At 39.7% G+C, this 11978-nt stretch overlaps 1 long non-coding RNA gene across 1 annotated transcript; it reads right to left on the reverse strand.

The window, feature by feature from the left end:
- Window positions 1-2809: 2809 nt before the first annotated feature.
- Window positions 2810-11978, reverse strand: LOC147756383 (uncharacterized). Its single transcript, XR_015324224.1, has 3 exons — window positions 11573-11978; window positions 5414-5626; window positions 2810-4910 (listed from the first exon to the last, which is right to left on the reverse strand). It is a non-coding gene; the product is annotated as an uncharacterized LOC147756383 (long non-coding RNA).

Genomic DNA, 11978 nt, shown 5'->3' on the forward strand with positions numbered 1-11978 from the left:
CAGAAAGTTTGCCGAAGGAAAAGGTTTTTGTCTAAGAGTCAATATGGCTTCTGAAAATATGAGACTGACGCTCACAGCAATTGATAGAGCTCTCAGAAGAGCTGAGAAGGTAAGAGAAAACTCGATTAAAGCAAGAGACCTTTTTCTCACACTTCTCCCAGGTGTTAAAAATACTTTTAATAGCCTGCCGTGGCAAAGAGTGTTCACATATCTAAAGGAAGGAAAAGTTTCCAAATATTTAGTCTCTCTGGTTTTGGATTATTCGCGGGATAGATCAGTAGTCAATGGAGAAAATGTCCTTCTTATAATAGTAGAAGTTCCACATGGGTCTATTCTGGGTCCCCTCCTGTGAATCCTAGCGTATGACGGGGAGCTAAAGTTAAGCGATGTTCCTTTAGACCTGGAAATCATTGCCTTTAGCAATGATGAACTGTCACAGTTCATGTCCGGGTGCCAGAAGAGCTCCAAAGAAGAGTAAATCGAACTTTGAAGGAGATTTTAATATGAATGAAAAATATGCTATATCTGGCCCCTGCATCGTCGAAGGTTACACTGCTTATCAGTAGGGAAAAACGCCAGCCTCTAGCACTAACTTTGAATGGAAAGAGAATAAATCTGGCAAAATAAATGTGGTACCTAGGCATCCAGCTCGATAACGCGATGACAGGAGAGCTTCATACCAATCAAGTCGCTACTAGAACCTTCACGGAAATTCCCTAAATACTACCAAACACCCATGGATCAGGGAAGAGCAAGTGATAGTAGAATCAAAGTGTGAACATTACCGTAACCTATAGAAATCATGATTAACAAGCTACTTAGGAGTTTTTGGCGTATTCTTCTAGGGTTATCAAGCCTGTAATACGGTTAGCACAAACGCTGCCTTGCTCATTGACCTAAGAGTTAAAAAAAAGACGCATTTTTTGGCACTATCCGACAGATGATGCGGAAGGCAAAGTCTTGAGAATGTGGCAAAAAGAGTTGGAGGCAGTACCTCATTGTGCTTAGTTGGTGCGGCAACGAGCGACATCATCCCTAACAAGCAGGCTTAGATTGCGCTTACCACCCGAAAGCTTTTCAAAGCTATCTTCACAAAACCGGTAAGGCTACATAGGATCTACACTGCTGGCCTGAAACATACGGCATACCACACATTAGTAACCTATACGGCGGTTATCTACAGTATAGAAGGAAAGAAGATAAGATTGTTCTCAGAAAGTGATGTGAGCTTGTTTACGTCCTTCATCACCTGACCCTAAGAATATTTGGAAGCGGGTGACCCCGGTCTCATGATCCGGTAGCACCAGCAACTGCCTTCTATCAATCTTTAGTACCGTTATTTGAAGATCTGAGCTGATCTGGAGTGAACCCTAATAGACGAATTGAGAATCTGCGAGTATTGATCTCAAAAGAAATAAGTCCAACCAGCTAAACCTCACACTCGGTTTACATAAGGTAGTAATTATGCTCTGGTGTTGCTAATCGTACGTAAACTTCTTGTAATGAGAAAAAGCCTCGAACAGACCTGACGAGTTACAGGGACTCAAGAGCAGTCCTTCACTCTACAGTGATCGCAGGTTGACATGTACGAAGATAATTACTGATATCATGAACACGCTGCTCGTGTGGTTGGTATGAGTTTTCTGCTCTAGGAGTATGCAACTTCGCGGTTTACTATTTTGATATTTATCCGCTATATTTGTCAGTGTTATTGATATTTAGTTGTCCGACCATCCATTTTTATTTTTCGCCTTCTTTGGGTTTTTATAATTTGTTTATAGTTGGGGATATTTGTTAACAAGTTGCAGAAGTTACAGTGAGCTGTTTCAGGTTCTACCTGTTTTTCTTATTAAATAATATACTTTTTTTTACGCAGGGGTTTATACCTGCCTACTAACTATATATATATATATATATATATATATATATATATATATATATCAGTTATATTACTCTGTCATATGTATAAAGCCAATGTGTCAATGAATTTCGATACTTATTAACGCTTCTAGTCTGTCTGATTATGAAATCCATTTACTTTTCGTCTTTTGGCTAATTTGTGTTTTGTAATTTTTGGGGGGGGGGGGGGGGGTGAACGTATGTGGACACACGGGCTGCAATGAGTGGGAGTTTATCGAAGCTTAAAAGTGAAAAAGGCATGTACTTACATTGTGCAAACTGATAGAAATATACCCAAAAACATGCAGTGAACAAGGCAAATAGTATTTAAATGCGTGAAGTTGGTCCTTTAGTTTAATCTAGTCGTAACATTTGATAACATTAAAACGCAGAACAGCAATTTACAGTTTATCAGAAGTTCAGATTATATGAGATAACGAACGCACCTATCTAGAACACATATTGTGATAACAAATAGACTAAACCGTGGAAAGCAAAAAACATACATAAATTCTAGCCAATTAGTTACCAGGATTTAGACTATCTCTGACAAGCAGTAATAGTTCTCCAATTCATTCTTGAGTTTGAGATAGCGGTTTTTTTTTTTAGTGTTTTAAACATTTGTTGTTAAAGTTTTTTTGACTTAATTTTTTGTTGAGAAAGATCCGGTATTGAAGTTTATGTTGGGGTTTGGGGTCTATCGTTGCACTATTTATGCGTATTGTAGCTTCTTCTAAACCTGATACGACTAAAATAAGAACAGGTGAGGAACGTTTCCAGGTAAGACGACCAAAAAAAAGACCTTGAAGAGGACTGAGCATACGTCTACAAATAGTGCTGGCACACATTTTGTACGTTTGCATTGGTCGCTAAATCGGCTATGGCCCACGTTAATGATCTTTCAAACAGGTGATTAAAAATACGTTGCCTATTTTATTACACAATCACAGGAGTTTATGCCGATGGTAGGCAACGATCTCATGGAGAAGTTATTCACGCTTGTGTAACCCCAACTTCTACTGAATGATAGAAAATCTCCCGTTCTCGATTCCTAACCCAAAATAGCATCCGATGGGGCCGGTGTTTATGTAAGCATACTAACCATGGGCGTTCGAGAGCTATTGTGGAAAAAAGCGGTCAACAAGATGGTGAAGCTGACGGCCCAGTAGACTCGCAGAATGTACCGCTTTAGTTTTCCACATCCGTTGGCGATAACTTTTATAACACATTTTCTTTTGCCGGATGTTGAGTTACTGATTCTATCTAATATCGAGCCGCTGTGCATTGTCATCCTATCTCATGACGCCAAACAGCGGCCATTTTGTTAGAAAACTGCCCTTACGGTGGTGGTGGCAGTAGATGATGTTATAGAATAATGGTGGCGGAGCTGCACGAGTATTTCTTGCATGTTTTATCTTTCTAGGCCTTCTTTCTTTTACTGTGCGTCTGTTTGTCTTGCAAGTCGTCAGCTTATCAGCAAACGGTCTATTCGTTGCTATTCACCTCCTTTACCTTTCGACCACCAGTGCTACTATCGTTTCCTTTTTGAATCCTCTAACTGCCCGATTCTTACCTACTCGGATCCCCGTGGCTAGTACTATGGCAGTGACATTATTCCATAGAAAGCTATCGATGCATGGGCTACTTGATTCTAAGCGTGCTTGGTCGAACTACCCGTTGTTATATCCGCAGGCGCCGGTATCTTGAGCTGTGCTCACTGTGGGCGTCTTATGACGCACCAAACGAACTAACCGCTAGCGCCGTGTAGTTGTTGGCAGTGGTACCGGATCAGCTCACATGAGCACGTCAAGAAACAAGCGAACGACGAAATCCAGGGAAAAGGACTAGCGGTAAAAGAAGGAGAGAATGGGAGATACAGAAGGCAACGTAGTTAGAGCTGTACTAGGGATTTGTGTATGCGTTATGCCTTGCGTAGTGCTCGCTTTTCGAATCGCCCGTCTCTTTCTCTTTCTATTATTCTCTCGAATTGATGCCTCACGCTTCTTTATTTTCCTTGCCTTCATCGATGCAACGTGACTCCTGTGTCACCCGTCAGATCAGATCTTGCTCGAGCGTACCCCAATAGTGCTATAACTCTTACTTCCAGAGACCTATAGAACGATGTCATACCACCACAAGAACCATTATGTATCGAATACTATCACTACAAACACATACATAGTAATACATACCAGAATAAACATCGCCCGTTCAAAACGAAAGAATCCTACCCATTCTTCTCCTAGTTTTCATCCTAATATCTCAGAGCATATTGTTCTTACCCTCGCATCAGTACAATACAGAGTGTATTTCCCAGTAATGCAATTCGTGCACGTTGATTAAAAGATATATGTTCGATGTTTAGTAGCAAATACATCGTAACTCCAATAATCATTGTTATCAAGGCCAAACAATAAGCATTTGTCAAGTAACGTGTGTCGGTTGATACCAGCCAGGCAATTAAATGTTACATAGTAAAAATTATTCTCTGTAGGATTTTGAGGGGTCATCGGTTGGACCTAGATAGACGAATCTGCTTGGCTCCACTTCAACTGAGACTCAGGGGTTTTTCAAATTTCTCGACTTGCACATTTCAGTACACTATACAGTCACATTCGCATGAATCTATTATATAATATATGCTATCCGTTCTTGCGGAATAATTGAAATCGGTCTCCAGGCGTCGTTCCCATTGAGATGCTATCGTTGGCAAAAGGTCTCAGCTCCTACGAAAAGGCCTCACTTTATACTCTTGGCAGAACAATCTGAACGTTTACCAACGCTGGGAGATTTGATTAAATAATTAATTGCTTAAACAAACACGATTAAAGATAAATCGAATGAAGTGTTTAACAATTATCCAAGTGTGTCACCTAAACAATTTGGCGTAGAAGAGTTACACCTGGAAACGCAGGGATAGCAGAAAGGGTCAAAACGGAGATGTTGGAGGATAAATAGGAAATCCATCAGCTGTGATCCTACAGGTGACAGAAATCGATCCGGGCTCGTACCTGTAAATCGGTCAAGTACGCTATTATTATTATTATTATAACAACGGTAGTTTAGCATTCATTGGCGAGGACCTGGAAATATATATAGTATGTCCTTCGCTATAATAATGCAGGGCCTCGGAAAGCGATGAAAAAGCAGTGCTACCACAGTGAATTGCGCGTGCGATTTACGACAATTTTTTATACTATTATACAAGTGACTATGGACTTTCCAGACATAATAAGTTCGTCTTGGTGCAATAAGTTTCTCTCAAATTCAAGCGGGTAATCATGTACTCTAGGAGACGTATTTTGGTAGCATTTTTGCTTCTGCTGCGTAAGTGACGCATAAATAGCTTGTTTCTTTCGTGTTTCCTTGCTGCACACCAACCTCTAGCAGTGACTTCAATGAAATTAAAACCTCAATCAATGTAATAGCGTTCTTGTGAGCGCGCGGTCATGGCGTTACGCTAAATGAATCGAGTCATTACGATAATAAGTCGATGGTAACCTTCATACTCTACCTCACGTCTACATATAGTGGGACTCGAGCCATCGATTGTGTATAGGGTTCACCAAAAGCCGACAAATGACATGAACCGAATAAGAGGTTTCGGCACACATGCTATTTCTATGGAGGGACATCAAACGACTGGTCACGTCAGTTGAAAGGACCGAAGTGAACGTCTGTCGTATCCAATAAGATTTCTTTTTTCAACCGCGCTGGTTGCCGATATCTGAAATCCAAAGAACCCAGAATGTATGGCAAAACACTGTATTTTTTTATTTTTACAATGAGCACCTCATATTTATTCTACCTAAATGTTTCGACATTCACGTCTGGCACCATTGTCAGACATGTTCCGGTACAAAATGAAGTTCACTATACTATACCTAATATTGCGTCCACGCTATTTTACACCGATTTCGATGATGCTGCCAAATACATTTCAGTTATTCGTATCCAAATAGCCTGACAAGGACACGCATAGCTTCGCGTTCAGTTTTGTTACTGCCTGACATTCTGCCATGAATCGTTGCCCTGCATTGATATTATTGATTTATACCGGGAGCTTTAAGGCAATGAAAAGAAGACTTGGGTCGAGACGCAAAGCTAGAACAAATGTCTCGGCACCGATTACTGCTGTTTTCCTGTTGTACTCTGGCGTATATGAAAACTCGTAAAGAAAATCATCCTCTTCTTTGAGAGTCAACAGTAGCTATGGTGCCGGCGAGCCTTACTTCCTGACAGCATTCTACTTATATGTAACACGGTGTTCAACATCAGCCCATAAGTAGTAACGAAAATAATAGAAAGTTCAGTGATATCCCAAGCACATCTAGCAGATAGGACATGAAAAAAACACTTTTGCCTGATTGAATAGTAATAATAGCGTTACTGCTTAGCAAGACGCGCTACTAAAGCTTCTACCAGCTACATGTACGCTGATATATGCCAAACGATACCTCTCACAGAAATGCATGTTAAACTTTTACGAAACGATCATTAATGATTGGAATTACATTATAGTATATGAGCCTAAGGTTCCCTTCTAATGAAATGAAACAGTCACGTTTAATTGTAGTACTGTTATTATTTGTAGTAACTACGTTACTAGATAGCAGTCGTGGTCACACGTATAAACCTCTATTTTGTAGTGAGTCCTACAAGAACTGGCAACTAGTCCACCGACAATGTACCTACTAGCCGCGACAAACATAGATACATGAGTGGTTATATATATATATATATATATATATATATATATATATATATATATGTGAGTGCGTATAAAACTGTAGTATTCTATGACACGTTAGTTACACGTAGTCGCGATGACAACGCTATTAAATTGCCGGTACTGGGGGGAGATATGTAATAAAGATGTTATATATATTCGCACTTTACAATATGTAATAATATGAACATTTCGCTGAACTCCGGTTTTGATCTCGGTAAAATTAAGTAACTTTTTGACCTGACGTAGCAGGGTTTCCTTCACCGTTGCAAACTTCTAGTTTTTAGTGTAACTTTAAATAAATTGACATTTTATATGGGTTGCTACCATTCGCTATAGTTCTAGCAAATGTGCGAATTAAGTTTTAAAATATTGCTAGCGAAACAAACAAACACACACAGTCCAAATTTCACATAGACTAATTATCCGTTACTTTTTGCGTTCGAGTGTAAAAAGTTTAGCGGGAAGGTTGGAAATCACCCATAGCGTGGCTAGTGTAATGATTTATCGTCACCAGCTGATTTTACATCACGAAAAAAGAAGTTTGTCAGTTTTTCCTGGTGTGCCCCACAGCTTTCTGGCTCTGAAACCTTTTTGACTACCATATATTCATGCCAGATGTTATCTCCGCAGCCCCATCGGGATTGCCGATAATTTAGGACTCTTCTAGACCCTGAATCTATACTAGTGTAAATAAATCTAATGTTGGCCGCATTTTTTCAACAACGGAATTTTTAAAAGAGGTCCTATTTATTGGCCTGAGATGCCTGACCAGAATTATGCGTACGTACACAATGCTTTTAACATTAAACAATTACCATCCGACACGCTGGATCAACTGGAAAGTTGTAGTTATCCAAAAAAGTTAATTGAATTTATGTTCCTTTGTCTCAACTCAATTCACTCGGAATTTGGCATAGCTCGGTAGTCAAAGCACAAATAAGCTTATCGCGTATACCTATTATACGCTTAGTGCTTATGTTCATGCGTCAACGTTTTGTCTAACGTAAAAAATCTCCAAATTCTAGCGACCAGCCGTTTATAGTAAATGAGCCTAAAAGCGAAGAATACGTAAGAGCAGAGAGTAACAGGTGACTGTGAAGGGCTGCTCTAGGTAGGCTTTCCTTACTCGAACTGAAACGGCAGACAAAAATTCTGTAGAAATACAAAAAAAAAATTGGTCGCCGACGCTATAGTACCATAGTTAGGGGTAAAATGCGTTGTTCATTAACGCTTTGATGATGTTTGCTATGAGGCTAACGGAGTCACTGGTTGTACAGCAGAAATCGTTGCCGCAGCTCTAAGAGCCAAGAAAGATTAGCCCGATAGCTAGCTCCTAAATTATAACTTGCTTGCATAGATGTAGCTTGCCCTTAGTTCGACATATCATGGTAACGACTCGTCTCTAGATCATGCCGACAGTACAAAACATACTCCAAGAGCGACTACTTCAAATGATGCATTCATAATAATCGTGTATTCTGAAGAGACGCCGTTCCTTTGTTACAAATAGAACATACTCTGAATAAACTAGGAGGTTCGTACTAAAACTAATGTGCATTAAATTCCAGCTGCAGAATTTGAAATATTAAAGGAACAAAAATCTGCTGTATTAGTTTTCACGAAAACGAACAACGTTTAAATACTCTGCGACATTAGATTTCCCTTTTGATGAGCAGTTCTGCTTGTTGTTACGGTCTGTATCGTTTTTGTTATAGCAGTTCAGGTCCATCACCGGAGTGTCATAAAGGTACGATTCGTTTACGAAGCGCAAAGCAGTGCGTAGGAGCACATAAGTTCCTTTAGATGTAGAAACTTTGGATGTGCGAACTAAAGCGCGAAATTCCACTCGAAGTTGGACGACAAGTGCGTTCATGAGCTGTCCAATATCTTTTAGCACCTCTCGAAGACCTAGTGCAATGTTATTTGGCAATATCTAGGTCGAAAATTTATAAATTGTCGGCATAATGCACCTAGCCTGTTGAAAGTAGGTGGTTAGTTGAGTGGTCCTACTTTTGCTCCAGTCGCTACATAGCTAGTTCCGTTCTAAATCTTTGCTGATAGAGACTGTCACTAATATTATTGATAAAAGCCTCTAACAATAATAGTATAGCCTATTATATATTCTGTTTATAGTTGTTATGAATTGTATAAACGTGTATGAATACTTCGGCATCATCGATACTAAGATGGACTAAAACGCCGCTTGACTGCAACTCCTCACTGGTGACAATCTGACTGAAATTGATTTGAATATATGCTTTTCCTATACGTAACTTCAATGCGCCTTTAACGGGAGAAATTCAACAATATAGTATATATAAAGATGGGTTACCACAGGATATATGATGCATATTACAACATAAATGGCGACGATTCATTCATACGTCGCCTTAATTACAACGTCTATAGGGTCAAAATTTATTATTTAAGCGCTGGGTCTGTGAAGGTTATCATTATGAGAAAGACAGTTACTTGCTGCATAGTATCCAAAAACGATTCCCCTACATCTAGTGCAAATACACCCCTTGTTGGACTCGTAAAAGTTCTCGTCCATGTATTGTATGTGGTGGGAATCGTAAATTAAAGGATGGGCACAAAGCTCATTCTAAACAATCCTAATTGCTCCCGCATTAAAAAGTTCGCCACCTAGTTTGGCTAGCCTCTGGCCCAATCTTTCGATACGTTTGGAAAAAATCTCGGTTGCCACAAGATCAAAAACAAAATCTCAATTTTTCGGTGAAAAGCAAAATGTGAGCGAAGAAGTAAACTAGTCAATCCCTTGCCCTATGATGAAGGTTCCGAATACGGTTCAGCAAGGTGATTCAATCAGTTAAGTAATTTAAGATTCCCTAATCTAGAGTCGAACCGAATTACATTTGCTCTGTAAAGCGCTACCAACTTAAAATGGGCGGAGCGATATCACGAGAAAAAGTTTGAGGTCCTAGTTTTAGAAAAGGCGGATAGGGCTTTCTTGGATGTCCCTATAATATGCGAAATAAAGCGTAGCAGTTAAAGAAGTGCGTGATACGGGAATCTGTTAAAGGTCACAAAAACGGTGCGTCACCAATTGCAGTCCTACGTTTCGTCCTGAAGTTGGCAGGCCCTGTCATACCCAGGTTAACTATTAATCTCCTTTCTGTTACCCTATATGATAAACAGGACTTTCGACACTTGAAATTTGGTAGAACCGCTGATGGCCGAGTCATCCGCGTAGAGAACGACCTTCATTAAGTTTTTTCGATCGCTTATTCTATCAGCAAAAAATCCTAAGGATTACCTGGATCGGAAGGAGGCTTAGACAGTCACTTTGAGCAAAGAGTGTCGTTTGAAAGGAGAAAGCAGTTCCGCCACCTAGTTGTTTGTACTTATCTTGTTCTTTATAACATCGTAGCCAACAGAGTGAGCACATTTTTTTATACACCCATGTACGTTGAGCCATCCGAAACTACATTTCTACGTGCAGAATTGAATACAGCTTCGAAGTAAACAAATACTCAGTGTAGTGTTGAGCGCCTCTTTAATGTCGGCCACTAGAATTCTGCACGCTGTTCCCGTCGAACGCTTTTTCCGAAACCTATCTTGTTTCTTTGGAATAGCTTATCTGCTCTCTGCAAGAGCGGGCACTCTTTTGATCAGTCGAGCACGGAGCATCTCGATGTAGCAAACGCTACCCTTGACGATTCTGCAATATGACGATGACGAAGTTAGCTCATTTTTGCCTTTGGGAATCACCAATAAAGAGCAGTTCCCCACTGAGAAAAAGTGCCAGTACGCAGATGTTTTAAAAAGTACAGTCCAGCAAGGAGCCAGAATAAATGACCTCTTAAAATGCTCATAGCGTATCCCGTACGGGCCCGCCGCCTTATTGCTTTGGTTCTTGAAAGCTTGTTGGACTCTGGCACGGTCATCGGATACACATACAAAGTGTTCCAAACTCTTCGGTGAATTTATTTGTTCAAAGAGGGCGCAAGTAGGTTGCACTAAGGCCATATACAGGCTGGTGCGCTCTAACTGGGGAAACTTTGGCAGTCTGTTCGGCGCAATGGGCATGCTTTCATCAGCTATTCTTGGCACTAAAAAAAACAGTCTTTTTCAAACCATGACCAAAAACAATGCGTTGTTTTCTCAGGGTAGAGACAAACGATTACTGAATTTTTTCGGGCTGGAAAAACCACCAAAATGAAAAACTTTCTTTTTGATTGAAATCGACGGTTTGCGACATTGCCGGTTCTCATGAGGATTCTTAAAAGTCTAGCAAATTTAATCGACAAATTGTCAATAGAGTTCAGATTTAAGAAGCTCGAAAATTTATTTATCAAATTCATATTGTCGGAAGCCATTTTTGAAACAGCTAGGCTTTTCATACAGAAATTGCCGATTTTGCCGAGGAGAAGAATATTAGTTGCCAGCTAAGTCATCTGAATAAGCATTTTTTTTAAAGCCTTTTTGGCGTTTTTTGCGTTTGAACTTTTAAAACTTTTGACCTGCAATTAGCTTACACTTTAATAATGCTGGAACTTCTTATATTTCTCGAGTTAACAATTACCAACAACACTTGACGCATGATTATTATTAAAAACGTTATTTGCCAACCGAAAAGGAGTATTTTGAAAACAACTAATTAGTGATTTATGTGGTTGCATGAAACAGAACATCGGCTAAATTGTCTTCCGGAGTATAAAAAAGTTTATAAAAAGCATACTTAACTGCCATAACAGTTTGTTTGTAGAAATACAGGTAAAAAAACAGGACTGCAATGTAAAATATAAAAATGTCACTTTACAGTCACCAAGAAACAGGCCAAAGCAAACTCCGAAATAATAATAATATATCGCAATAATTCAACATCTTATTCCTATATAAAGACTGAGGAACAAATATGAAATTTTTCTAACGAGTATGACAAATTGAAGTTCCTAGGCACACTGAACTAGTACACACCTTACCGGCAACAATAGTAAGAACTTCGGTTAAACAAATGGATGTAATCATTCAAACAACGATTCAGCGATTTCAAAATTTAACGCTACAAATGACACTCTCCGCTGTGAAACACTGCCTAGTGGGGCACAAAACGAAGGTAGACCCAACAAAAAACAGCTACGGTTACCACAATGATAACGATACATTGTCACTAATCCATTATTTCATAGGATAGCCCAATACACGAATCGCTGCCTTCGAAGGAGGATACTTGACAAAGCTTTACTACGTCGACAACTGGAACGGCGAGGAAGGTGTGCCCTTTGTCAGCGTGGTCAAGAAAATCAATGTAATCTTTCTGAGTGGATAGAGATCTCGATAGAGGAACGGGGCCGGACGGGGCGGGCAGACGGTACAACCACCA

The sequence above is a fragment of the Varroa destructor genome, unplaced genomic scaffold, assembly GCF_002443255.2.
Source record: "Varroa destructor unplaced genomic scaffold, Vdes_3.0 BEIS01000003.1, whole genome shotgun sequence".
NCBI lineage: Eukaryota > Metazoa > Arthropoda > Arachnida > Mesostigmata > Varroidae > Varroa > Varroa destructor.